Here is an 18956-nt window from a genome sequence, read left to right as displayed (position 1 = left end):
TCAGAAAAAAGTTTCCACATAACACACTTGTACTATGACCACTGAAAAATGAGACTGCTGAAGTTGAAAACATTAATATCATTTATAGTAAAACTGTTCTGTCCACCCATGTAGCTTTCTAGACTCTTTTGCTCAAGAGCGTTTTTACCTGTTCAAGAGCAGCGAGGGCAAAAAAGAAACCCTGCAACAGACTCCTGTACCGACAGGCTTCCAGAAGTGTAAGAGACACTGACTGTACCTCATTGTAGGCCCTCTGGTAGCTCATTCTGGAACAAAAAATACTGAAGGTTTACAGCTTTTTATTATGAAAACAAACTAGTATTAAGAAGCTTCATAAATTATTTGTAGACTAAAAGTATTTCCTTCTTCGAAGCCATTTAAGGTCACAAAGCAGTAGGTTCAGGAATTCATGTACAGGAACAAAACACTTTCATGTGGAAACTACAGCTCTTCTAGGATTTTAAAACTTCTGAATGAGTTAATACATTTAGAACATTTACTTGCATTTGATGTAATTCCGACACCTAATTACTGAAAGGTTTCTAACTAATCATGGCATCTGCTATGAACTGCTTCACCAGATCATCTATATTTACAACCAGTTTCTTCCAAGGGCTCACACATGCACATTATGAGCCAAGATTGCAGCACAACAGTGCATCACCCTCAGATGAAGGCAGAAAAATACGCTTTAAAGAGTCACATTTTCATTTGTAGTGTTGCAAAAATTGCTCATACTGCTGTACCTCTAGAAGCAACAGGCAAACAACTTTCACTGGCAGATTTCTTAAATTTCCTCGAGAGGCAGAGGGTCTATTACACATCACCTTTTATTAAATAACTTTTCAACCAAGCTACAAGTGAACCTTGGCTGAAAAACACTACATTGAAAAACAAACAACAACAACAAACATTTACAGTCTTTATAGACTAAAAGCAATGCATTCCATGAGGTGACATGAGGGGGCTTTGAATGGGCGAACATAGAAGGAAGTAATTGCTGCTCCAAAATTAAGACTTTAGGGCAGATGTTATTTGAACTTATAGAGTTCTTACTGATGAGTACAGCAAATAGAAGGAAACTAGTCGTGTGAACAAGTCCATTGTTTGAACCCCTTCTTAATACCTCATCATGCCATCTAAATACAAACAAATTTGGGTAACATCACAACGCACAAATGACTTTTCACTTGTGAAGAGGGGAAAAATAGACTATCGTTCATCTACCATCACAAACATGAAGCAGCAGAACTACGTTTTGGTTCCTCTTCTGAGATTTTCTTAGTCTACTGCTACTTATCCCAAACTACAAATTTCCTACCTGTAAGATCTGAACTTTAAATCCCATTCACCAAGTAGCCCATCACCCTATAGGAATAAAAAGCATAAAATACCTAACTACGTGATCCTCATCCTTTCCTACTGTCAACACTAAGCTTGCATTTCAACTGTACAAATGCTATCCTTTGCTGCTTCATTTACTAGTTTGCAAATGAAGCTTCCTGCAGCACCCGATCCAATCAGAAGTGCTCCTGATTAGAAGCTGCTTTGAGACTCAGTTTCACAATATAAACAAACCACCCCTTATAACTAGCTACACAATTGGTAGGTCGTTAGAACTGCTTCAGACTTGCCAGTTAAAACTGTTTAGCAGTCAGCTCTGGTGCCTAACCTCATTGCCCCTTCAAACTTAGAAACGCTTCAGTACTTTGCCTCCACGGACACATTAAAACAGTTTGTGTGTTCATACAGAAAGCTCCCAAACCCACTTACAGTGTAGTAAGTTTATTGCACTATACTCAGCTATCAACATATTTTTAAAACTATCTAAAACTACAACTTCTATTCACTTGGATTCGCATCAATTTCACTTTGTTTTAGTAAGATCCTTTTCTCCTTATAAATGTCTTAAACAGGAGCTGTGCAGGATTGTGCTTGGTTTTGCGATCATTTTCCAAAGCCTACATCTCACACTGTGGCCTAGCATACGGTCCCATGCAATGGCATTCATTAGTCTTTTCTTGCGGACAAATACAGAAGACACATTAGAGTTCCACAATTTTTCCATGCACATCACAGTTAAAATGAATCCTAAGGTCACACCTGGGCAACAAACTTCAAGGGCCTACGCATTCCCTGCCATCGCCACAGCTCTGGAACAGAAAAGACTTTTCTTCAATTATCCTGTGCAGAAAAGCTATCATGAAAAATGAAAAGTATCACCCATCATTTGGTTAACTTTTCTCCCCCCTCCCCTCAGGGGTTAGGAAAAGATGAAATGAGATTTTAGGAAGGATACCAACATGGAACTTGTGGTATTTCCATCAGAACTGGGCTTGCATATATAAAAAGACATCTAATTGAGTGAAACATAACTTCTTTTATACTAGCTCTAGATTTCTTTGCTTCAAACATGCCTTGTAAGGCAATATTTTTTAATTAATAATACATGTAAACAAGAACAGAAAAGAATTGTCTGGTATCTTCAAAAATTTTATTAACTGTGACTGCTCTCCCAACAAAAACTGTATTAACAACTTCAGACATGGCTTTCTCACACAATACTACTTCTTTTCATTTCCACATCTGTACATCATCTAACACAGCTTTAAAAAAACCTGAAGCATATAACTCTGTCAGCTGAGAAGTATTTAACTAGCACTGGTATAGAAACAACAAAAACTGTGAGGCCAAGCACAAGATGCAAGTAATGAATGGGACATGGAAGAACTGGTACCATAAAAGCCGTACAGCTCAGACCACAAAGGTGATGCCTGTTTGCCTCTTTTTTCTTAGTCTTCTCAAAATTCACTGCAAGAAAATAATACAAGTGATAAAGAACTGTATCTCCAACGAGGTACAGCCAGAAAGAGTTCACTAGAACTCCACTGCATTTCAAAATGGCAACTGATGCCAAGAAAACCTCAGGAAGAAGTGTGACCAAAGAACAGAAAGTTTTGAACGTGTTTTGCATCATGGTACAACTCAAGTTGAAGTGTGATACCGTGGAAAAGAGACAGAGGGGAAAAAACAAAACCTTCCCAGGCCTGAAAGATGTATCTATTTCTTAAGGCATCCACTTAGAATACAAAAATCCTGTGCTCACATGGCCCTGGTTTCCACAACTGCTCTAATTATTCAGCTTTGTAGAAGTCTCAAAACCTGCAAATTCCACCTTAGAACCCAAATCTCTCTTTTAAGTATTTTACCAGAACTGTGCATTTTCTCACACTCTTATTTCACCTAACTGGCATTTTCCAACAGAAGCATTAAGCTGAAAAATGCCATCATCAACTGTAGTCAGCACTTCTGAAAGTCAGCCCTAAAACTGCCTCATATTTTTAAGGTTATTCAGGATCTACTCTAACCACAGCAGATAACTACAAGTTAGCAGCCGTTTCTTGATTAAAATCACATACAAGGACATCACTAAATTTCACTAAACATGAAAGCAAAAGCTTATTCTTCCACTGGCAGGTTGGTGGAAATAGCCAAGCAAATGGGTATTTAAAATGGATTCAATACTCCACCTGAAAAAAAAAAAAGGAAAAAAGAAGACATGCTTATACTTTCCACAAGCCCTAAAATACATTAAGAAATTAAAAAACCTGACAAAGCCTTCCAAAAATGTAGCTGCTCACACCCAAAGCCTTCATTAAAGAATAAAATCCTAAATACTGCCACTAAAAACGTGAATTGGCAACAAAAAATGTAACTTGAAAGCAGGGACTGCAGACTTTCATAAAGCTTTAAAAGAGGGGAAGAAAAAATAAAGATGTATACGTGTGTGTATTCGCTTCCACTCCAACTGAATTGCATTAAGACTGTGACAAGTTTACAATGCCTACAGGATTTGGAGGGAACACTGACAATAGTAATTCAGCAAGCCTTTTTTCCCCCTTGCACAGAATGAATGAATGGCGAAGTATTCTAAATTTGTCAGTTTGTGACATGCGCTGACCCAGAATTCAGAGACACTACCTCATAGTTGGTGGATCGGTAGCAGCGTTCTGACAAAGATCCTCTGTCAAGGATGACAGTCCTGGCGGGCGCAACCTTGGTGGTAGGTCAGGAGGGATACGGACTTGGCAGGCGGCGTCCCGCACCTTGCCAACCCACCCTGGTCAAGCGGGCTGAAGCGCCGGCCAAACTTTTCGACGTGGTCACAGGAGCACCGCTGAGAAGGCTTCCAGAGAGCAGTGCAGGAACTCGCACCGAGACTAATGATAACTGCGAAAGTCTTGAATTACTGTTCAACTTGCTTTTAATGAGTTGTTTATCAATGTTAGCCACGAAACATCTGAAGTGTTCTCAGCTAACACAAGTACCTTTTAGTTCTGAGCGTGAACTGCTCTCTTTACTTGAACGGACTAAACCTGTTGCTATAAAAAATGATCTAGGGATCTTTTAAGGAATATTAGCACGTTTAAAATAATTTTAACAAAGCTATCACAGACATTAGAAGAAACCTGCATTTTAAACAACAAGGAGCATTTAACTGGCAGCAAAGTAAGGAATACGGACTTGCAAAGAATTCCCCCAGCAGTATGTCTACAGGTATATAATTTAGCTAAGGGCAACAAAGGAGTTTTTAGAGTTTTCTTTAGAGAACCATAAAGAGAATATAATAGAACATCTTCCTGAAATTAAAAGCGTCCTCTGGAAGACTAAAGATCACAATATAATTTGCAAAGGCCGTTTGACCAAATACAGAAATACAACATTTAACAGAGCATTAGCACCCTATCTTAAGAGATGGAATTTCTTCCAACTCAGATACCATTCTGTCATCCTGAAAACTCTGCAAAGGAGATCACCTGCTCAAGCTGTGAGATGAAGAATCTGACTTCGTAACAACAACCAAGTACAGGGTCCACAGCTACCGTTCCTTCAGGTTCCACCGCAGGTTAAAGCTCTAAACCTCAAAGGAAAAGCACCCACTACAGCTGTACGCTGCACACCCTTTTGCTGTGATCTTCCGTCATCAAGAGGAGAAATGCAAGGGAAGCCTCTCATCCTCTTCTTTTATTTCTCATCCTTACCCCAACTGCCCATCTTCCCGGGCTTCCACTAGGAAAGTTTTCTTTAGGAAAAAAAGAAAATTCCTCCTTTAAGTGTATTTTCTCCACTTTTGAAAAGGAAAGAAAGGTTTAACAATGGCAGGTACCCCAGCAAGCACAAGGTTTGCTGTGGTTTTCTTTTCCAAAATAAGTGCCATTAAACACTTACTGTCAATTTCAAGGCCAAATGAACAAAATTTTATATCAGATGTTAGACTAAACCACTATCAAACAGCAGGAATTAAGACATTAAATTCAGCAACACCCTACACAGACATAGCACTCAGAAGTTACAACATACTAATTATGAAACATCTTCAATTAAGTTATTTGCTTCTTCTATTAACTTCCACTACCACCAGCTGCCAATTTCGTAAAGCATTACAGCTTTTGAAGAGCACGGGCACGTGACTGAGAAATGTATGTACCATTTTTTTTCCCTTCTCTTCACTGGGATTCTCTCAGAATATCAGGAATCAGAATATCGGGAAGATAATCCGCGCAGAACTCCCATAATCGGGATGTGCACTGCACAACACCTGCTTCAGTCGTCAGGATTTTAAACCCACACATGACAGATAAATTACCTGAAATTAACGAAGGAATGAAAACCAGCAAGAGATTTCATCTAAAGCCATCACACACTGACAATCTAATTTCCCATGACAAGACAAAACTCACAGGCTAATGCAAACTTTGACAGTTATTCCTCAGAGGCTGCGTTAAAGCAGGGAGCCCACGTCATTCACTGAATAAATCATGTAAACCCATAGATTCCACCACAAGCTTCAAGGCCTGTTACTGAACCTTTGGGAAATCAGTTCTTCATTTTCCTAAGAAATACCTTCATTTAACTTGCTTTAAGTCACATCAAAAACTACACTACTGGAAGAGAACGCAGATCACTTGATCCCCAGTCCTGTGCTTTAACCACAAGACCATATTTCCTCTATTAAGTTTACAACCCACAGAAAACAAAAATTGCCCCTCTGAATCAATTCTGCGGCCCATCTGTTGTCAAGCAGCTGTCAATGCTGGGGGAAGGCTGGCGAGGCCGAGGTGGACCAGAGAGCCCGAGCGAGAAGGCGCCGCTTCACCAGCACGCCCGGGACACGGGCAGTTATCCCTCTCCTCTTTCACTTGCTCTGGCCTTTGACAATCTAAGAGCAGAGTTCCTCAGCTTAAAAAAGGGGGAGAAAAAGCAAACCTTTTATTAGTACTGAGGCAGCTCCGTGCACAGCACGAAGCATGGGTTTGTGGGGTTAGTGGGGCTGCTCCTCCAACCCCCCCACACCCCCCAGCGGCCCTGTGAGGAGGGTCCCGGCCTCAACCAAAGGGTCAGAAACTTCCCGAGGGGGGGCACAAACTTTCCGACAGGAGCAAAACCTCTCAGCGAGGGGCACAAAGTTTGCAAAAGGGGGCAAAAACTTCCTCAAAGGGAGCAGAAAGTTCGGGCCCGCGGCTCTCCCCACCCCCCCACCTCACACCCCCCTCCCGAAGCAGATAGCGCCTCCCCAGGCTCCCGGGCCGCCCTCACCCACCCGGCACGGAGCGCGGGCAGCCTCCCGGCCGCGGCGGACGTCCCCCTGAGGGCCGGCGGCGGCGGCGGCTGGGCCTGGGCCTGGGCCGCCCGCTCCCACCACGACGCGAGGGGACGGGGACGGCGGCGGCGGGGCCGGCGGGGCCAGCGCCGGGACCCGGATGTGCGCGGAGGGGCGGGGGGAGCCCCGCGGGGAGGGGAAGGGGGGGGGGGGGGGAGAAGGGGGCGGGAGCGCGCGGGCTGGCGGTGGCCGCGCGTGCGCGTTGCCGGGAGGAAGCGGCGGGAAGGGGCAGGGGCGGGAGCGCTGAGAGGAGAGCGGGGGAAGGGCCCTCGGAGGGAGTCGTGGTCCGGGGTAGCGGCTAAAAAAATGAAATAAAAATGAAGCAGAACCCAAAATTTAAAAAAATAATAATAAGAAGAAAAGAGATGGCCGTGTTGTCTCGTCTCAAATGTGGCTTGCCACAAGATGGAGGCATAAAAAGCTCTGCTCGAGCTCCCCGTTGGCCCGCGCTCACCTCACCACGCTGGGACCTTACCATGGCCTCCGCTGGACATGGCCTCACCATGCCCGGTCTGCTCGGTCCCAGCTGTGGGACATCTGCCAGCCCTGCCTGCCTCCTGCTGCCAGCCCACCATTTGGCGTAGGCCTGGCCTGGGCGTTCGGGGGACATTTTCTGGCACTGGGTTTTATGTGCAGTGCTGAGGTCCTTCAGGCAGCTAGATCTCACAATCCCCAAAAAATGATTAAAGTTTCAGGAAAATGTTAGCAATATTAGAATCATAGAATCGTTAAGGCTGGAAAAGACCTTCAAGATCATCTGGTCCAACCTTCACCATACTACCAATGCCACCAACCTTTCCTCAAACACCTCCGGGGACAGTGATATGAGGAAAATTCCACAACGGCCCATATGCATGAGAATCTTCGTGCTGGGTGTAACACCCGTGTAGGACAAACACCTACTTTTCTCACAACCATCCTCACTGCGTAACATGGAAATAAATGGAAATGGCCGCTGTTTCCTCACAGCCACTTGTTGGAAGGCAGAGAAACTCATTTCAGAGAGGTGCCTGGCCAATGCCACCTCCAAGAAGCCACAACAATGCCTGACCTTGATCAAGCACGCTGCAGCCTAATTGTTCATTTCTTGTCATTATTAACTATGTAAATCAGTGAATACGAGGGTAAATCAAAGAAGAACCGAGTTCAGCACCATGACTTGAAGTTACAACATTTCCATGTTTGAATATCCCCTCAACAGGCAACAGATATTGGGAACTCCAAAAGCCAGTATTTCAGCCGTAACTGAAGAACACACAAACTTCATTAAAATCAACAATAAAAATGAGTTGTTAATGCCTCTCATCATGAGGAAGGACTGGCAAAGTTTTGTTTCCCTCATGACAGATGAAATACATGAGAGGCCTCCATGAAGGCCTAACCAAGCCTAGTGCTGCTGTCCCGGCTCCTAAGCAGGTGGCACTGCTCACCACAAAGCACTGGTGAGGTCCAAACTGATGGCACGGAGAAACTTAGCTTCATATTCTTAATGAAAATATCCACAATGAGGGGAAAGTATTTTACGCTTCAGTCCTCAAAATGATTTTAAGAGGAAACTTTTTCTACAGGAAGACTACTTCAGAACCCAAAGGTGCCTGAGGCCTACCTGAGGCCTTTTCAGACACACTGCTGAACTTAGCTGAATGGTTGCCTGATCCACTACGGAAATTTCTAGAGAAAAGTTACTTCCCCTGGCAAAAATAGCATATGGGAAGGATATACTAGGCAAACCGATTCTTTGCATACAAATCTGTATTTCTGTTGCAGGACGTGTAACTACACCAGTTCTGAGCCATTAAAAACCTGGTGTAGCCACAGCTTACGGCATACCAACCGAATCTTGCTATTAAAATTCTTCCTTCAAAAAAACAAAAAAAAAAAAAAAACACCTAGAAACAGGGAAATGTAGAAGAATTATATATATACATATATACTGTATTTTATATAAATAAACCACTTATTTATTCGTGTAAATTAACTCCAGTTAAAAAAAAAAAAATAAGTAAAATAAAATAATTAAAAAAAAAAAAAAAAAAACAAGAAAGAAAAAGCAAGGTAAAGTTTGTAGAAATGGGGAAAATACCCAATGAGACAAACTGTCCTTGCCGCATTACATGGAAATGGCCACCGCTTCCTCACAGCCACTTGTTGGATGGCAGAGAAGCTCATTTCAGAGAGGTGCCTGGCCAATGCCACCTCCAAGAAGCCACAACAATGCCTGACCTTGATCAAGCACGCTGCAGCCTAATTGTTCATTTCTTGTCATTATTAACTATGTAAATCAGTGAATACGAGGGTACATTAAAGAAGAACCGAGTTCAGCACCATGACTTGAAGTTACAACATTTCCACGTTTGAATATCCCCTCAATAAGCAACAGACATTGGGAACTCCAAAAGCCAGTATTTCAGCCGTAACTGAAGAACACGCATACTTCCATTAAAATCAACAATAAAAATCAGTTGTTAATGCCTCTCATTGAAAGGAAGGACTGGCAAAGTCTTGTTTCCCTCATGAGAGATGAGATAGTTTACAGGCCCAATGAAGGCCTAACCAAGCCTAGTGCTGCTGTCCCAGCTCCTGAGCGGGAGGCACTGCTCACCACAAAGCACTGGTGAGGCCCAAACTGATGGCACGGAGAAACTTAGCTTCATATTCTTAATGAAAATATCCACAATGAGGGGAAAGTATTTTACGCTTCAGTCCTCAAAATGATTTTAAGAGGAAACTTTTTGTACAGGAAGACTACTTCAGAACCCAAAGGTGCCTGAGGCCTACCTGAGGCCTTTTCAGACACACTGCTGAACTTAGCTGAATGGTTGCCTGATCCACTACGGAAATTTCTAGAGAAAAGTTACTTCCCCTGGCAAAAATAGCATATGGGAAGGATATACTAGGCAAACCGATTCTTTGCATACAAATCTGTTGCAGGACGTGTAACTACACCAGTTCTGAGCCATTAAAAACCTGGTGTAGCCACAGCTTACGGCATGCCAACTGAATCTTGCTATTAAAATTCTTCCTTCCAAAAAAAAAAAAAAAAAAAAAAACCACCTAGAAACAGGGAAATGTAGAAGAATTATATATATACATATATACTGTATTATATATAATTAAACCACTTATTTATTCGTGTAAATTAACTCCAGTAAAAAAAAAAAAAAAAGTAAAATAAAATAATTAAAAAAAAAAAAAGCAAGGTAAAATTTGTAGAAATGGGGAAAATACCCAATGAGACAAACTGTCCTTGCCGCATTACATGGAAATGGCCACCGCTTCCTCACAGCCACTTGTTGGATGGCAGAGAAACTCATTTCAGAGAGGTGCCTGGCCAATGCCACCTCCAAGAAGCCACAACAATGCCTGACCTTGATCAAGCACGCTGCAGCCTAATTGTTCATTTCTTGTCATTATTAACTATGTAAATCAGTGAATACGAGGGTAAATTAAAGAAGAACCGAGTTCAGCACCATGACTTGAAGTTACAACATTTCCATGTTTGAATATCCCCTCAACAGGCAACAGATATTGGGAACTCCAAAAGCCAGTATTTCAGCCGTAACTGAAGAACACACAAACTTCATTAAAATCAACAATAAAAATGAGTTGTTAATGCCTCTCATCATGAGGAAGGACTGGCAAAGTTTTGTTTCCCTCATGACAGATGAAATACATGAGAGGCCTCCATGAAGGCCTAACCAAGCCTAGTGCTGCTGTCCCGGCTCCTAAGCAGGTGGCATTGCTCACCACAAAGCACTGGTGAGGCCCAAACTGATGGCACGGAGAAACTTAGCTTCATATTCTTAATGAAAATATCCACAATGAGGGGAAAGTATTTTACGCTTCAGTCCTCAAAATGATTTTAAGAGGAAACTTTTTCTACAGGAAGACTACTTCAGAACCCAAAGGTGCCTGAGGCCTACCTGAGGCCTTTTCAGACACACTGCTGAACTTAGCTGAATGGTTGCCTGATCCACTACGGAAATTTCTAGAGAAAAGTTACTTCCCCTGGCAAAAATAGCATATGGGAAGGATATACTAGGCAAACCGATTCTTTGCATACAAATCTGTTGCAGGACGTGTAACTACACCAGTTCTGAGCCATTAAAAACCTGGTGTAGCCACAGCTTACGGCATGCCAACTGAATCTTGCTATTAAAATTCTTCCTTCCAAAAAAAAAAAAAAAAAAAAAAAACCACCTAGAAACAGGGAAATGTAGAAGAATTATATATATACATATATACTGTATTATATATAATTAAACCACTTACTTATTCGTGTAAATTAACTCCAGTAAAAAAAAAAAAAAAAGTAAAATAAAATAATTAAAAAAAAAAAAAGCAAGGTAAAATTTGTAGAAATGGGGAAAATACCCAATGAGACAAACTGTCCTTGCCGCATTACATGGAAATGGCCACCGCTTCCTCACAGCCACTTGTTGGATGGCAGAGAAACTCATTTCAGAGAGGTGCCTGGCCAATGCCACCTCCAAGAAGCCACAACAATGCCTGACCTTGATCAAGCACGCTGCAGCCTAATTGTTCATTTCTTGTCATTATTAACTATGTAAATCAGTGAATACGAGGGTAAATTAAAGAAGAACCGAGTTCAGCACCATGACTTGAAGTTACAACATTTCCATGTTTGAATATCCCCTCAACAGGCAACAGATATTGGGAACTCCAAAAGCCAGTATTTCAGCCGTAACTGAAGAACACACAAACTTCATTAAAATCAACAATAAAAATGAGTTGTTAATGCCTCTCATCATGAGGAAGGACTGGCAAAGTTTTGTTTCCCTCATGACAGATGAAATACATGAGAGGCCTCCATGAAGGCCTAACCAAGCCTAGTGCTGCTGTCCCGGCTCCTAAGCAGGTGGCATTGCTCACCACAAAGCACTGGTGAGGCCCAAACTGATGGCACGGAGAAACTTAGCTTCATATTCTTAATGAAAATATCCACAATGAGGGGAAAGTATTTTACGCTTCAGTCCTCAAAATGATTTTAAGAGGAAACTTTTTCTACAGGAAGACTACTTCAGAACCCAAAGGTGCCTGAGGCCTACCTGAGGCCTTTTCAGACACACTGCTGAACTTAGCTGAATGGTTGCCTGATCCACTACGGAAATTTCTAGAGAAAAGTTACTTCCCCTGGCAAAAATAGCATATGGGAAGGATATACTAGGCAAACCGATTCTTTGCATACAAATCTGTTGCAGGACGTGTAACTACACCAGTTCTGAGCCATTAAAAACCTGGTGTAGCCACAGCTTACGGCATGCCAACTGAATCTTGCTATTAAAATTCTTCCTTCCAAAAAAAAAAAAAAAAAAAAAAAAACACCTAGAAACAGGGAAATGTAGAAGAATTATATATATACATATATACTGTATTATATATAATTAAACCACTTATTTATTCGTGTAAATTAACTCCAGTAAAAAAAAAAAAAAAGTAAAATAAAATAATTAAAAAAAAAAAAAGCAAGGTAAAATTTGTAGAAATGGGGAAAATACCCAATGAGACAAACTGTCCTTGCCGCATTACATGGAAATGGCCACCGCTTCCTCACAGCCACTTGTTGGATGGCAGAGAAACTCATTTCAGAGAGGTGCCTGGCCAATGCCACCTCCAAGAAGCCACAACAATGCCTGACCTTGATCAAGCACGCTGCAGCCTAATTGTTCATTTCTTGTCATTATTAACTATGTAAATCAGTGAATACGAGGGTAAATTAAAGAAGAACCGAGTTCAGCACCATGACTTGAAGTTACAACATTTCCATGTTTGAATATCCCCTCAACAGGCAACAGATATTGGGAACTCCAAAAGCCAGTATTTCAGCCGTAACTGAAGAACACACAAACTTCATTAAAATCAACAATAAAAATGAGTTGTTAATGCCTCTCATCATGAGGAAGGACTGGCAAAGTTTTGTTTCCCTCATGACAGATGAAATACATGAGAGGCCTCCATGAAGGCCTAACCAAGCCTAGTGCTGCTGTCCCGGCTCCTAAGCAGGTGGCATTGCTCACCACAAAGCACTGGTGAGGCCCAAACTGATGGCACGGAGAAACTTAGCTTCATATTCTTAATGAAAATATCCACAATGAGGGGAAAGTATTTTACGCTTCAGTCCTCAAAATGATTTTAAGAGGAAACTTTTTCTACAGGAAGACTACTTCAGAACCCAAAGGTGCCTGAGGCCTACCTGAGGCCTTTTCAGACACACTGCTGAACTTAGCTGAATGGTTGCCTGATCCACTACGGAAATTTCTAGAGAAAAGTTACTTCCCCTGGCAAAAATAGCATATGGGAAGGATATACTAGGCAAACCGATTCTTTGCATACAAATCTGTTGCAGGACGTGTAACTACACCAGTTCTGAGCCATTAAAAACCTGGTGTAGCCACAGCTTACGGCATGCCAACTGAATCTTGCTATTAAAATTCTTCCTTCCAAAAAAAAAAAAAAAAAAAAAAAAACCACCTAGAAACAGGGAAATGTAGAAGAATTATATATATACATATATACTGTATTATATATAATTAAACCACTTATTTATTCGTGTAAATTAACTCCAGTAAAAAAAAAAAAAAAAAAGTAAAATAAAATAATTAAAAAAAAAAAAAGCAAGGTAAAATTTGTAGAAATGGGGAAAATACCCAATGAGACAAACTGTCCTTGCCGCATTACATGGAAATGGCCACCGCTTCCTCACAGCCACTTGTTGGATGGCAGAGAAACTCATTTCAGAGAGGTGCCTGGCCAATGCCACCTCCAAGAAGCCACAACAATGCCTGACCTTGATCAAGCACGCTGCAGCCTAATTGTTCATTTCTTGTCATTATTAACTATGTAAATCAGTGAATACGAGGGTAAATTAAAGAAGAACCGAGTTCAGCACCATGACTTGAAGTTACAACATTTCCATGTTTGAATATCCCCTCAACAGGCAACAGATATTGGGAACTCCAAAAGCCAGTATTTCAGCCGTAACTGAAGAACACACAAACTTCATTAAAATCAACAATAAAAATGAGTTGTTAATGCCTCTCATCATGAGGAAGGACTGGCAAAGTTTTGTTTCCCTCATGACAGATGAAATACATGAGAGGCCTCCATGAAGGCCTAACCAAGCCTAGTGCTGCTGTCCCGGCTCCTAAGCAGGTGGCATTGCTCACCACAAAGCACTGGTGAGGCCCAAACTGATGGCACGGAGAAACTTAGCTTCATATTCTTAATGAAAATATCCACAATGAGGGGAAAGTATTTTACGCTTCAGTCCTCAAAATGATTTTAAGAGGAAACTTTTTCTACAGGAAGACTACTTCAGAACCCAAAGGTGCCTGAGGCCTACCTGAGGCCTTTTCAGACACACTGCTGAACTTAGCTGAATGGTTGCCTGATCCACTACGGAAATTTCTAGAGAAAAGTTACTTCCCCTGGCAAAAATAGCATATGGGAAGGATATACTAGGCAAACCGATTCTTTGCATACAAATCTGTATTTCTGTTGCAGGACGTGTAACTACACCAGTTCTGAGCCATTAAAAACCTGGTGTAGCCACAGCTTACGGCATGCCAACCGAATCTTGCTATTAAAATTCTTCCTTCCAAAAAAAAAAAAAAAAAAAAAAACCACCTAGAAACAGGGAAATGTAGAAGAATTATATATATACATATATACTGTATTATATATAATTAAACCACTTATTTATTCGTGTAAATTAACTCCAGTAAAAAAAAAAAAAAAGTAAAATAAAATAATTAAAAAAAAAAAAAAGCAAGGTAAAATTTGTAGAAATGGGGAAAATACCCAATGAGACAAACTGTCCTTGCCGCATTACATGGAAATGGCCACCGCTTCCTCACAGCCACTTGTTGGATGGCAGAGAAACTCATTTCAGAGAGGTGCCTGGCCAATGCCACCTCCAAGAAGCCACAACAATGCCTGACCTTGATCAAGCACGCTGCAGCCTAATTGTTCATTTCTTGTCATTATTAACTATGTAAATCAGTGAATACGAGGGTAAATTAAAGAAGAACCGAGTTCAGCACCATGACTTGAAGTTACAACATTTCCATGTTTGAATATCCCCTCAACAGGCAACAGATATTGGGAACTCCAAAAGCCAGTATTTCAGCCGTAACTGAAGAACACACAAACTTCATTAAAATCAACAATAAAAATGAGTTGTTAATGCCTCTCATCATGAGGAAGGACTGGCAAAGTTTTGTTTCCCTCATGACAGATGAAATACATGAGAGGCCTCCATGAAGGCCTAACCAAGCCTAGTGCTGCTGTCCCGGCTCCTAAGCAGGTGGCATTGCTCACCACAAAGCACTGGTGAGGCCCAAACTGATGGCACGGAGAAACTTAGCTTCATATTCTTAATGAAAATATCCACAATGAGGGGAAAGTATTTTACGCTTCAGTCCTCAAAATGATTTTAAGAGGAAACTTTTTCTACAGGAAGACTACTTCAGAACCCAAAGGTGCCTGAGGCCTACCTGAGGCCTTTTCAGACACACTGCTGAACTTAGCTGAATGGTTGCCTGATCCACTACGGAAATTTCTAGAGAAAAGTTACTTCCCCTGGCAAAAATAGCATATGGGAAGGATATACTAGGCAAACCGATTCTTTGCATACAAATCTGTTGCAGGACGTGTAACTACACCAGTTCTGAGCCATTAAAAACCTGGTGTAGCCACAGCTTACGGCATGCCAACTGAATCTTGCTATTAAAATTCTTCCTTCCAAAAAAAAAAAAAAAAAAAAAAAACACCTAGAAACAGGGAAATGTAGAAGAATTATATATATACATATATACTGTATTATATATAATTAAACCACTTATTTATTCGTGTAAATTAACTCCAGTAAAAAAAAAAAAAAAAGTAAAATAAAATAATTAAAAAAAAAAAAGCAAGGTAAAATTTGTAGAAATGGGGAAAATACCCAATGAGACAAACTGTCCTTGCCGCATTACATGGAAATGGCCACCGCTTCCTCACAGCCACTTGTTGGATGGCAGAGAAACTCATTTCAGAGAGGTGCCTGGCCAATGCCACCTCCAAGAAGCCACAACAATGCCTGACCTTGATCAAGCACGCTGCAGCCTAATTGTTCATTTCTTGTCATTATTAACTATGTAAATCAGTGAATACGAGGGTAAATTAAAGAAGAACCGAGTTCAGCACCATGACTTGAAGTTACAACATTTCCATGTTTGAATATCCCCTCAACAGGCAACAGATATTGGGAACTCCAAAAGCCAGTATTTCAGCCGTAACTGAAGAACACACAAACTTCATTAAAATCAACAATAAAAATGAGTTGTTAATGCCTCTCATCATGAGGAAGGACTGGCAAAGTTTTGTTTTCCTCATGACAGATGAAATACATGAGAGGCCTCCATGAAGGCCTAACCAAGCCTAGTGCTGCTGTCCCGGCTCCTAAGCAGGTGGCATTGCTCACCACAAAGCACTGGTGAGGCCCAAACTGATGGCACGGAGAAACTTAGCTTCATATTCTTAATGAAAATATCCACAATGAGGGGAAAGTATTTTACGCTTCAGTCCTCAAAATGATTTTAAGAGGAAACTTTTTCTACAGGAAGACTACTTCAGAACCCAAAGGTGCCTGAGGCCTACCTGAGGCCTCTTCAGACACACTGCTGAACTTAGCTGAATGGTTGCCTGATCCACTACGGAAATTTCTAGAGAAAAGTTACTTCCCCTGGCAAAAATAGCATATGGGAAGGATATACTAGGCAAACCGATTCTTTGCATACAAATCTGTATTTCTGTTGCAGGACGTGTAACTACACCAGTTCTGAGCCATTAAAAACCTGGTGTAGCCACAGCTTACGGCATGCCAACCGAATCTTGCTATTAAAATTCTTCCTTCAAAAAAAAAAAAAAACAAAAAAAAAAAAACACCTAGAAACAGGGAAATGTAGAAGAATTATATATATACATATATACTGTATTTTATATAAATAAACCACTTATTTATTCGTGTAAATTAACTCCAGTTAAAAAAAAAAAATAAGTAAAATAAAATAATTAAAAAAAAAAAAAAAAACAAGAAAGAAAAAGCAAGGTAAAGTTTGTAGAAATGGGGAAAATACCCAATGAGACAAATTGTCCTTGCCGCATTACATGGAAATGGCCACCGCTTCCTCACAGCCACTTGTTGGATGGCAGAGAAACTCATTTCAGAGAGGTGCCTGGCCAATGCCACCTCCAAGAAGCCACAACAATGCCTGACCTTGATCAAGCACGCTGCAGCCTAATTGTTCATTTCTTGTCATTATTAACTATGTAAATCAGTGAATACGAGGGTAAATTAAAGAAGAACCGAGTTCAGCACCATGACTTGAAGTTACAACATTTCCATGTTTGAATATCCCCTCAATAAGCAACAGACATTGGGAACTCCAAAAGCCAGTATTTCAGCCGTAACTGAAGAACACGCATACTTCCATTAAAATCAACAATAAAAATCAGTTGTTAATGCCTCTCATTGAAAGGAAGGACTGGCAAAGTCTTTTTTCCCTCATGAGAGATGAGACAGTTTACAGGCCCAATGAAGGCCTAACCAAGCCTAGTGCTGCTGTCCCAGCTCCTAAGCAGGTGGCATTGCTCACCACAAAGCACTGGTGAGGCCCAAACTGATGGCACGGAGAAACTTAGCTTCATATTCTTAATGAAAATATCCACAATGAGGGGAAAGTATTTTACGCTTCAGTCCTCAAAATGATTTTAAGAGGAAACTTTTTGTACAGGAAGACTACTTCAGAACCCAAAGGTGCCTGAGGCCTACCTGAGGCCTTTTCAGACACACTGCTGAACTTAGCTGAATGGTTGCCTGATCCACTACGGAAATTTCTAGAGAAAAGTTACTTCCCCTGGCAAAAATAGCATATGGGAAGGATATACTAGGCAAACCGATTCTTTGCATACAAATCTGTATTTCTGTTGCAGGACGTGTAACTACACCAGTTCTGAGCCATTAAAAACCTGGTGTAGCCACAGCTTACGGCATGCCAACCGAATCTTGCTATTAAAATTCTTCCTTCCAAAAAAAAAAAAAAAACCACCTAGAAACAGGGAAATGTAGAAGAATTATATATATACATATATACTGTATTATATATAATTAAACCACTTATTTATTCGTGTAAATTAAAACCACTAAAAAAAAAAAAAAAAAAGTAAAATAAAATAATTAAAAAAAAAAAAAAGCAAGGTAAAATTTGTAGAAATGGGGAAAATACCCAATGAGACAAACTGTCCTTGCCGCATTACATGGAAATGGCCACCGCTTCCTCACAGCCACTTGTTGGATGGCAGAGAAACTCATTTCAGAGAGGTGCCTGGCCAATGCCACCTCCAAGAAGCCACAACAATGCCTGACCTTGATCAAGCACGCTGCAGCCTAATTGTTCATTTCTTGTCATTATTAACTATGTAAATCAGTGAATACGAGGGTAAATTAAAGAAGAACCGAGTTCAGCACCATGACTTGAAGTTACAACATTTCCATGTTTGAATATCCCCTCAACAGGCAACAGATATTGGGAACTCCAAAAGCCAGTATTTCAGCCGTAACTGAAGAACACACAAACTTCATTAAAATCAACAATAAAAATGAGTTGTTAATGCCTCTCATCATGAGGAAGGACTGGCAAAGTTTTGTTTTCCTCATGACAGATGAAATACATGAGAGGCCTCCATGAAGGCCTAACCAAGCCTAGTGCTGCTGTCCCGGCTCCTAAGCAGGTGGCATTGCTCACCACAAAGCACTGGTGAGGCCCAAACTGATGGCACGGAGAAACTTAGCTTCATATTCTTAATGAAAATATCCACAATGAGGGGAAAGTATTTTACGCTTCAGTCCTCAAAATGATTTTAAGAGGAAACTTTTTCTACAGGAAGACTACTTCAGAACCCAAAGGTGCCTGAGGCCTACCTGAGGCCTCTTCAGACACACTGCTGAACTTAGCTGAATGGTTGCCTGATCCACTACGGAAATTTCTAGAGAAAAGTTACTTCCCCTGGCAAAAATAGCATATGGGAAGGATATACTAGGCAAACCGATTCTTTGCATACAAATCTGTATTTCTGTTGCAGGACGTGTAACTACACCAGTTCTGAGCCATTAAAAACCTGGTGTAGCCACAGCTTACGGCATGCCAACCGAATCTTGCTATTAAAATCCTTCCTTCCAAAAAAAATTACTAGAAACAGGCAAATGTAAAGGAATTTTATATACATATATATA

At 40.9% G+C, this 18956-nt stretch overlaps 1 protein-coding gene across 3 annotated transcripts in view; it reads right to left on the bottom strand.

The window, feature by feature from the left end:
* SMAD5 (SMAD family member 5) overlaps window positions 1–18956 on the bottom strand; it is an 82736-nt gene that overhangs the window by 15082 nt on the left and 48698 nt on the right. Inside the window, exon 1 of one of the 3 annotated variants that reach the window (XM_040573224.1) lies at window positions 6602–6764. The exons of 1 other annotated variant lie outside the window; for it this stretch is intronic. The gene's annotated coding sequence lies outside the window, so the exon portion shown is untranslated. Of the gene's footprint in view, window positions 1–3981; window positions 5832–6601; window positions 6765–18956 lie in introns of those variants that run through there. One more of the 3 variants, XM_040573226.1, reaches the window with a different exon arrangement.

The sequence above is a fragment of the Cygnus olor genome, chromosome 14, assembly GCF_009769625.2.
Source record: "Cygnus olor isolate bCygOlo1 chromosome 14, bCygOlo1.pri.v2, whole genome shotgun sequence".
Lineage (NCBI taxonomy): Eukaryota > Metazoa > Chordata > Aves > Anseriformes > Anatidae > Cygnus > Cygnus olor.
The sequence above is the reverse complement of the archived record's forward strand: the minus strand, read 5'-3'. Positions and strand labels throughout refer to the sequence as shown.